Source organism: Alligator sinensis, unplaced genomic scaffold (assembly GCF_000455745.1).
Source record: "Alligator sinensis unplaced genomic scaffold, ASM45574v1 scaffold348_1, whole genome shotgun sequence".
In the NCBI taxonomy this organism is placed as follows: domain Eukaryota; kingdom Metazoa; phylum Chordata; order Crocodylia; family Alligatoridae; genus Alligator; species Alligator sinensis.
Genome location: NW_005841932.1, coordinates 1164801 through 1175144, shown reverse-complemented (window position 1 = coordinate 1175144; position 10344 = coordinate 1164801).

The window sequence follows — 10344 nt, the reverse complement described above, 5'->3', positions numbered from 1 at the left end:
ACTGCCTGTTGCTGACCCGGGCAGGTCTGTCCCATCCAGAGCAGCACGCAGCTGAAGCCGGCTTCCCACATGCTGCCGGAGATGGGAGGAGCCCGGCCGGGTCAGCACTAGTCAGCAGAAGTGGCGGTGGAGGCGTGTGCCACTCGGGACAGGACGAGTCAGCTTCAGCTGCATGCTACTCCAGATGGGACAGACCCGCCCGGGTCGGCACCAGCCAGCAGAGGTGGCGGAGCCGTGTGCCATTCGGGACTGACCAGTGCAGGTAGGGGAAAGTGCAGCTGAGCCTCTGCTGCTCTGGATGGGCTCACCCTGTCCTCAGCAGCATATGGCTACTCCTTTTCCCACACACACCGCGTCGGCAACGTCAAGCTGATGTGGTGCATGTGGGAACCTTGTCCCTTCCCCAGCCCTTCAGCAGCCATTAGGAAGATGCTGAAGGGGAGGGACAAGGAGTGGGAACGAGTGCAGTGTTTCCTTTCGTTTCCCGTCGCAGTACCTCAGGCCTCAGACAACAGCTTGGCAGGCCGCATGGCAGCCCACGGGCCGTATGTTGGACAAGCCTGGCCTAAAGGGTGCTTAAAAGTAGTTTCACCTGTCAATGTGTGGACAATCCAGGGGTTAAGAGCCCCAGAACCCACCTAAAATTAATGTGTACCAAGGCCCTAAGCTACCATTATACAGTCCTATTCTGATTTTTGAGGGTTTCTTTGGAAAGTAAAGCATCCTTAGGGATGTTCAAACATAGAGTCATAGAAACATAGTGCTGAAAGGGACCTCTATAGTTCACTCTAGTCCAACCTCCTGCCTGAGGCAGGATCATCCCTAGTTGGACATCCCATAAAAACCAGAATCTAAACTCTACATAAGACTACTGTCAAACATGACACAACATAAACCCAACACTCTAACCTGCCACAGGTAAAACCGGGGAACCACCGCAGCAAATGTCTTGTTCCTATAAAATGTTGTCAATATATATTCAAGAGGTCCCAGGTAGAGGGCTATGCCACCCCCTACAGAGGATGGTAAAAACCCCCACAGTCCATGCCACTCTGACCATGGGGTAAAATTCCTTCCTGACCCCAAATATGACAATCAGTTCTGAGCCTGAGTGAAGAGGCAACACCCTCTAGCCAGAAAACTCCAGCTTGGGTCCCAGCTGGAGTATTGACACACCCAAGTCAAAATCCCGAGCTTTGGCTGAAGCTAACACCTAATGCCCCTGGGAAGGCTCAAAAAACATCCTGACATATAACAGAAAAAGCAGGGAGGGAAGGGGAAAGCAATCAGCAAAGCCCTGAAAAATAGAAAATATCCATGGCAGAACATAAGCACAGCTACACCTAAATCATCCCCTACTAGTGGCTGGCCAACTTCTTCTTACATAACTCCAATGAAGGGGAGTCCACAACTTCTCTAGGCAGTCTATTCCATTGCCTGACTATTCTAACAGCAAAGACTTTTTTCAAGATATCAAATCTAAACTTACTTTGCTGAAACTTCAAGCCACTAGTCTACATCCTCCTTTCTGCAGCAAGAGAGAAAAGGTGCTTTCCCTCTCCTTTGTGACAGCCCTTCAAGTATTTGAAGACTACTATCATGTCCCCTTTTAAGTGCCTTTTCTGCAAGCTGAACATGCCTGGCTCCTTCAGCTTCTCCTTGTATGACTTGCTTTCCAAACCCTTTATCATTTTTGCTCCTACCTCTGGACCCTCTCTAACTTATCCATGTCCTTTTTAAATGTGGAGCCCAGAGTTGCACACAGTACTCCAGATGTGGCCTAACCGGTACTGAATACAGAGGCAGTATCACCTCCAATGTCTTGCACCTAATGATTCTATCAATGTATCCCAAATCCGCATTTGCCTTTTGTGTAGCTTCATCACGCTGCAGTCTCATACTGAGTCCATGATCTAACAAGATTCCCAAGTCCTTTTCCATAGTGCTGCTATCCAGCCAGGTGTTCCCTATTTTATATTTGTGTTTTTTATTATTTTTATTCTTTTTATTATCCCCAGCCCTGCACACAGTGGATTGGGCCCATTGCCCCATCTCTAGCTCCACATGTGTCAGATCGGGCCCACTGCCCCAGCCTTGGCCCCATGCACACCAGCCAGATGCCATGCACGGAGCCATGTCACCTAGCCCACCCACAGAACTTGGAAATTTGGTGGTGGGTGAGCAGTGGCAGCTTTCATTGCCACCTCTCCCTCACCATCAAATTTCTGAACCCTTGAGGAGCATTGCTAGATCACTCCTGGTCTATACCATTTCATCAAAGGGTTTCAGGGTGCAGCCTTGCTGGTCCTGCACATCCCACCTGCCAAAAACCACAGGCACACTCCAGAACCAGAAGTTCATCAATGAGACCACTCCAACCTTGTTCCCAGTGGCCATTCTAGGGCCTTCATACCTGGCATGTCCCATGTCCCTTTCTTACCAGGAATCATCATTGCAGTGGTATAGACAAGGCCAGAGAGGAAATCTTAAAGAAGTGAAACTGAAAAGCTAAAGGAATAAATATGAAGAGCTTCAAGGAAAGAGAGGCCACTTCACTGCAGTTTAATGCTGCTAGCATAGACAACAAAAAAAGTGAATATGCAGCTATGTAGATGTCAGTGCAGGCTGGACAAGCCCACAGGGAACCCTGGATATGTATGCAGGTCATTAGAAAATGCTGAAGCTCATACTGCTGCACCTTCATTGCTATCTCAAAACATCCTTGCTAGATTAAAAATAATGTGGATACACCTACTAATGCTATAATCACACCTTTTATTGCAATGCAGACATACCCAGAGAGTGGGAGAAACAACTGTATTAAGAGAAGGTGAGAAAGGAAAAGCAATTGAGAAAAGCAGGAGGGGCGTTAATTTGTATGCTTCACTCTTTACATGTATGCATCTTAAAAGTTGAGTACTAAACAAATGTTCTCTCTTTCTTCTTGAGCCAGATGTCCTCATTTTAAAGAATCCTGTTTTATTTTCCCCCTCCCCTCCCCACACACACCTTTCCTGCACTAAAACTAAGAACTAATTCATATTGATGAATAATTTTTTGAAGTTGCATGAAAGATTCACATGAGTTGCTAGGACTTTCTGTGTCATTTACATTAATATTGTGGGAATGTAAGATACTTCCAAATAAAGTTCCTGAGAGAATGAAGAATCAATTATTTAGGTGGGTAGGAAGCTAAAATGCATGAAAGAAAAAATATTTTTTATTCAGATAGTATGGTCTTATTTTTCAGTTATTCCTAACTTTGATCAGAATGCATGGAAAACTAAATCTGTATTCTCACATCCTCAACATAAGAATCATATATTGATATCAAAATAGTTATGTAAAAGCTCCGATCTAATTAGGTCCAACATTTGTTTTTCCTGCTTGCTTCAGTGCATTTCCAGAATGTTCATAAAGGCAAAGAAGACTTTAAAATACAAATAATACAAATATCTGGAATTTATTGGGTAGAATTTTCTTTGTGCTTTTTTTTTCCTTTCATTCAATGTGCAAAAACATGAAACCTAAGGAATGCATATAACTTTGACAAATTTAATTTAAATGTAACAGAAGAATAATTTTTCAAGAATGCGACTAAGAGCTGCCCTTCATAATAATCCTATCACAAATTTGTTTTTCATAGGATAAATAAATAGTAAGTTTATGTTAACTTTTTTTTTTGGTAGGAAAGAAATAAAAACAAAACTGATATATTTCTTCCCTATTTTGATGAAGTCCTAAATAGTCATTGAATTGTATGCTTGGAAGAGTGCTCAAGGATTATCTGTTATTCCTAAACCATCCCATTAAACATCTATCCAACATATCCACTTCCACAGTGAAAAGGTTGCTTTAGACATCTTTATTCATGTTGCCAGTATGCCATGGTACTATATACTCTAAAAACATAAATAGTCTCTGCCCCAAAGAGCTTGTAGTCTGAATAGAAAATGCAAAGAAGAGATGAATTTTGGGGAGAGGTTCAATCTGAAAAAAAAAAGATCATAAAACATTCATTCAACACATTGGGATTGTGTAGATGAAATAGGGGCCCTAAATTGAAGTGGTGGATTTTAAAAAGCACTGCTTCAAATTAAGGTTGATTAAACCCCCCATGTCAAGCTCACACCCCACTGACTTACCTGCATGTCTGGTGGGGAGGGCAAGCTACTGGTGGACAGAGCAGTCCCTCAGTTGTGGGGGGGGTTGGGTTGTCCCGGGAGGCACTGCAGCCATGGATGGAAGCACCCAGTGCCACAGAGGGAAGCACCAGGCCCCCAGGCCCCCATGCAACTCAGGTAGGCAGGCAGGCAGGCTCAGGGGGCAGTGGTGAGGGAGGGAAGATCAGTCTCACCACTTTTCTTGAGCAAAGCCTGCTTTCCCGGGCTGCTGCCAGGCTGCCTGCAGGGCTTCCTGCAGAGCCACAGAGCTGCACAGAGCCCAGTGCTTCACTCCGCAGCTATAGGGGCATCAAACTAAAACTCTTTGAAGGAGTTTTAGTTTGCTGTGCCCCAAGTCATTTAAGGTGCATTACACTGCTGAATTTCCTACAGTGGCTGGAATTAATGCACAATAAGCCACCAAGGCATACAAACACCAACACCATTAATGTGGTGCAAAAGCATTTAGCCCGCTTTAAAGTGTTGTGCACACACACCTCTCGTTTCATCTATACATGGCCATTGTTCCATAATTTCCTACACATACATAAAGGGGAGAAAAGAACAAAGAGGGTAAGATAAAAAACACATAAGTAAGCAAATGGGAGCAAAAAAGAAGGAAAGCCGAATAATGGTTTCATTTTAATATTTAACCAAATTGAGTACCAAAGTAATGGGAAAAGGCACTGTCCTAGAACTTGAGAGACCTAGATTTAATTCTCAGAAAAGGTGCTTATGTAAGGACATGATAACAGTCTTCAAATATGTGAAGGTCTGCCATAAAGATGAGAAAAATAATCTTTTCTCTCTTGCTGAAGAGGGGAGAATGAGGACCAGTGGCTTGAAGTTGCAGCAAAGTACATTTATATTGGATATCTGGAAAAACTTCTTCACTGAGAGAATAGTGAGGTAGTGGAATAGCTATGCCTGTTTTCTCCAATGAGTATTTCCAAGCTTTTGGGCTTTGCTGGTTGCTCCCACCTCCACCCCCTTTTTTTCAGCTATGTGTGTCAGAGTGTTTTTAAGCTTCCACAGAGGCATTGAGTGTTGGCTACAGCCAAGGTTGGGTACTTTCACTGGGGTATGCTAATTCTCCTGCTAGGAGGAAAACTGGAGGCCCTTGACTAGGGGGTCTTGCCCCTCCACTCAGGGTCAGAATGACTGCCATAGTTGGGGTCAGGATGGAATTTTACCCCATGGTCATATTGGTATGGACTGTGGGGGTTTTTGCCTTCCTCTGTAGCAGATGTTACGTCTCAGCTCTGTATTCTTGGGCAATCGGGGCACAGGATGCAGTCTGTCTGACTCACAAAGGACTCACCCCCCCTCCTCTACCTAAACGAAACTGATTAAGATGCAGTGAGAGACGCACCTAAGACCCTCACCAGATAAGGGTGACGAGTGAATCAACTGCCCTAGGTCTCATTTACATGAGAGATGGAAAACAGAAAGCCTGAAGCAGAGACTGCAGTGAATTCTGGGACCAGAGAAGCAGGAGAGCGCTGCATGATGGGGAATCTGTGCTTCCAATGTTAATCAACCCATGTTCACACACACCCAGCTCAGCATTTATCAGACCAGTTCTAATCTGGATTTACTAAGGACTTTTCCCCCCCAGACACACACACACAGCTCTAAGTTTAATAGGCATCTCGGGCCGTACATTCCCCGGTCCCACTATGGGAGGCCTATTTAAACTTGATTGACTAAAACTCGGTTGCCGGGTTAGGGAATGCTGAGGCAAGAGACCGAGTCAGAGGGGGTATGGGCAACATTTGAACAATGGTTAAGGGTTCATCACAGCATCCAGCCTGCTGGAGCCCTAATCCCAGGTGTTGTCATATCTTTCCCGAGACGACTGGTGGGAGTCCTCTCCACAAAAGGTTATGAGCACCCCAATAATTGTTTTAAGTCTGTTAAAAGACTATAGTAAGATCTGGAAAAGTCATGCTAAGCTGAGGCTTGTGCACAACAAGTAAAAATCCAAAATCCTGATGCTGCAAGCTATCTATTGTTCCTGAAGAAACCATGAGATATCCCATCAGTATATCTGCCACCCATAGGAATTTCAAGCTGGCTCCCAAGTATTTGGGTTACTCCCTAATCTTAAGTGTTTCCTGATTATCAATCAGTTTCCTGAGATGGTCCAAACCAGATAACCCCTTGTCAATAGAAAAGACAATGATTTACACTACTGAGGGTGCTTCGAAGCAGCTGAACTGAGGGTATAAAAATCTGTAAGTGTGTGTGCTGCTAGAAGAGGAAAAGGAAGGAAAAGAAGTAGAAGCAGGAGGAAAGAAGGAGAAGAAGAAAACCCCTGTGCTGACACCATCCCCTGTCGTTCTTGGGACGCTGGAAGAACAGATCATCTCTCTCTTCAAGGATTGTGCTACGGACTGTGCCTGTCAGCTTTGCAGCCTGAGTACCGTGGACTAGGTGAGATCCCAGCGTTCTCTGTCTTCTTTCTAGGCATAAACTTCTGAACCTGAACTGTATCAGTTAAGCTTGAGCTAAGTTTCCCCAAATACTTAGTGAAACCAGGGTAGTATTGTCATTGTTGGTGTTTGTTTTTCTTTTGCATGTCTATTACTACTAGTACTATTATATATTTCATATGCTTAGCAATAAATAACTTTTATAGTCAAACTGGTAGTAATTGGGTATATTTTTCCTTCTCTGCTTCTCTTTCCTCCCGTGCTCTGCAGCAACGCTTCTTTTACCTATGCTAAAGATCCCTGTGAAGCCCAAATTATTGTGGGGTCTGCTCATCAAGAGGCCAAAGATTGGGACGTGCTGAGTTTGAAACACATAAGGGGATCAGCTTGTACAGGCTGATTGACCCAGTTTGACTCAGACGTGCCCTTATGAACTGAATGCTGGCCCATGAGGGTGTCAGCTGGACACCCAGCCGGATTCAGAGGGATTCTGTTTACCTGTGTGCTTGTGTTTGACTGCATTTTATTGTTGCTCTTATGAACTGATTCTTGGCATATGAGGGTGTCAGCCTGTCCATGCTGATCAGCCCGGCCAGGTCAGGCGTGTCACGTTAATTTGTGTGTGTTTGTGTGTATGACTGATTTGGTGACTGGAGGAACCCAGCCCATTCAGATTGAGTCCTGCAAGATAGCTCCACTGGGGGTGAGGGCTTGCAGAAGGGAGAAATACAGCTCCGTATAGTAACACAAGCAGCACATTGACAGAATCACCAAGACCCTAGAAACTATCCCTAATAAATGAGCACACCCCAAAGTAATGGGCAAATTTGGTAACACAGAGGGTGTGGCCCTCTATCTTGAGCATATATTGACAACATTTTATAGAAACAGGACATTGGCTGCAGTGGTTCCCCTGTTTTACCTGTGGCAGGTTAAGCTGTTAGGTCTATGTTGTGTTAGAGTTGAAGGTAGTTTTATGTAGAGTTTAGATCATGGTTGAATGGTATGTTTTGGATAGAGGTGAACCTACGTCAGGCAGGGAGTTGGACTAGATGACCTCTGGATGTCCCTTCCAGTCCTACTTCTCTATGACTCTGCTGTGCCACAGACTGACATATGAACATAAGAAGTGCCATGCTGGGTCAGACCAGCAGTCCATCTAGCCCATTATCCATTTTTCCAACAGTTCCAGAAATGGATGCCATACTTGGAGCGCACTGAACTGGATAGATCTAGAATGATCTATCCTCTATTCAATATCCTCCCTTGCATCCACCATTTATAGGGTTAGAAAGGCCAGAGGAAACATCTCCAACCAGTCTGTTCAACAGTCATTAGTAGATCTATCAGCTATGAATTTATCCAGTCCCACTTTGAATATGGCCTCCACCACCTTCTGCCTCCACCTGCTTCTGCAGCCCTGAATTCCACACATTGCATTAAAAAGTACCTTTTGTTGTTATTTTTAAACCTGTCACCTACTAATTTCAGCAGGTGCATCCTAGTTTTAATTTTAGTTTCCTGAGATTTGCTGAACAGTTTCCTATTCACTTGGTCCACACACTTCATGATTTTATAGCCCTCTATCATATCCCCCCTCAGCCTTCAACTTTCCAAACTGAAGAATCCTAGCCTTTTTAGTCTCTCTCTCTTAGTGAAGCATCAGAAGAGATGTGCGGGTAAATACATAGACTGAGAGATACTCAGACGGATGGCAATGAAGGACAGATAGCTAAGTCGATATTTTGAATGTGTAGGTACCTGATTTAGAGTTGCCAATGTTTGTTTGGTCATGCAAGGTTTTGGAGCTCAGCATAGGCCTTCCTGTTTTAAAGTTTGTTTTCAATAGTATATAATATATCTGCAGTATGCAAAATGTTGACTTTACTCTTTAAAAGCTTTCTAATTCCACCTTTGATATGCTTGTGTCTATCCTGTATTGAAGGTAAACACTTTCACTCCTCAAAATATACATAATAGCAAAGTGGGATGTATTATCCACTACTGTGTATTCTACATTCATCAGATTCTACATGAATTATGTTAGGGCTTAACAGTCTATTTACTCATCTGACTAAATTGTGATTAATTGGTAAAAAAAATAAATAAAGCCAGGAACAGAATTGTACTTACCACATGGGTGTATTGCATTCTAATGCTGACTTGCAGTGGTTGTGATTGTTGTTTCTTGGTTTCACTGTTTGTTGGAATTATGTCTTGACCACCTTATCTTTTAGTCTCTGACAACAGAGAGTGACTAATACTTCTGAATAATTACTTTATTAATCATCATGGCAGGACTAGTAACATCGCAAGTTCCTTCTAAAATATCATTGACTAATATTGCTTCAGTGTACTCCATGCTTTCCTTGCTTTTGAAAAACACCACATTATAGAAATGCCTATAAATATAATTAGAATGTTTATATTCAAAACTACTAAAAGATATTATAAGGTGTACCTATGTTTTCCAATGTAATAAAATATGACTGTAAATTTCTGTGAAAAAAATGCAGCTTTTATTAGTCAGGACACAAGTCTCATTTTATAGTCTAGAGATATATTAGAAATACCTTTAAGGAGAAACGTCACGTGCCATAACCCACCAGTCACTTGCTGCTTGCCGAGAGCAAGCAAGCACATACTAAGCCATCAATTCAGAAAGAGAGGATGATGAACTACCTAATAAAAAACAGAATTCAGATAATAAAACCTTCATGTCAAAATGCCAGTGAGTTGGTAACCAGTGAAGGTTGACTAACAAAAGGTCATACAATCTGATTTCTTATTTTTAACAAGGACACAAGCACCTGTTTTTTGGACGAGCTAAATTTTATAGACCCTATTCTGGGCAAGAGCCATATATTATGGTATTCTGTTTTGATAATATAAAACTACACAGACTGTGATCTAGGAGTGTTATAAAATAAGTGTGAATAAAATGACATAGGTAAATGCATTTACGTGTACATAACAGGTGTACAAAAACCTGAAAGGTTTTCTGCCTTGAAAGGAAAAAAAAATGTTAACATTTAATGAAAATAAATATAGTTCTCACAGCATCCTGACAGAAGGCAGGAGATCAGACGAGGGCACAGTAAAAAGAAATGATAGAACTGAACTTCAGATCATGAATCTGTCTCTGGTTCTGTACTGTGTTACATGCATATCAAGACTCCAAAGCCCAGAAACTTCACTTAAAAACTAGGTAAGATTGTTCAGGGATGACAGTGGACTTAGCTAGCACATCTTTAACAAAATCCAAGCACCAAAGCAGTGTAATCAAGAGTTAAGGATAACGTAAATCTCTCACAGTAAACATGAACATAAATTGTCACCTTACATCTCCTTTAAAGTGCTCTCCCAGCTTAAAGGGAACTTAAAACAAGTAGAAACAGCACTCAGATAAGATAAGTACAAAGGGATTCTCTGGCTGGCATGGAGGCAGGCAAGCAGCATAATGACGATCAACCTAAGAGGTGTATCAGAGGAGGGAATCAAAGGATGCTGCGTGCTTTTCTTGGCTGCCTTTTGCCCAGGGCCAGTGGATGAAGTAGCTGTGAGTCCTATAGCAACACAGGACTGGAATAAAGCCTCCCAGGTCATTGAGTCCAGTTCCCTGGAATCACTGCCAGCCATGCAAAAAAATATCTGATGGTTTCATCTAGGGCTATGCAAAGCTTTGGGTGTTGATTCGATTTGGAAGAGATTCAGCCTGATTCAGTGGCTCGGGGGAGGGAGCCACA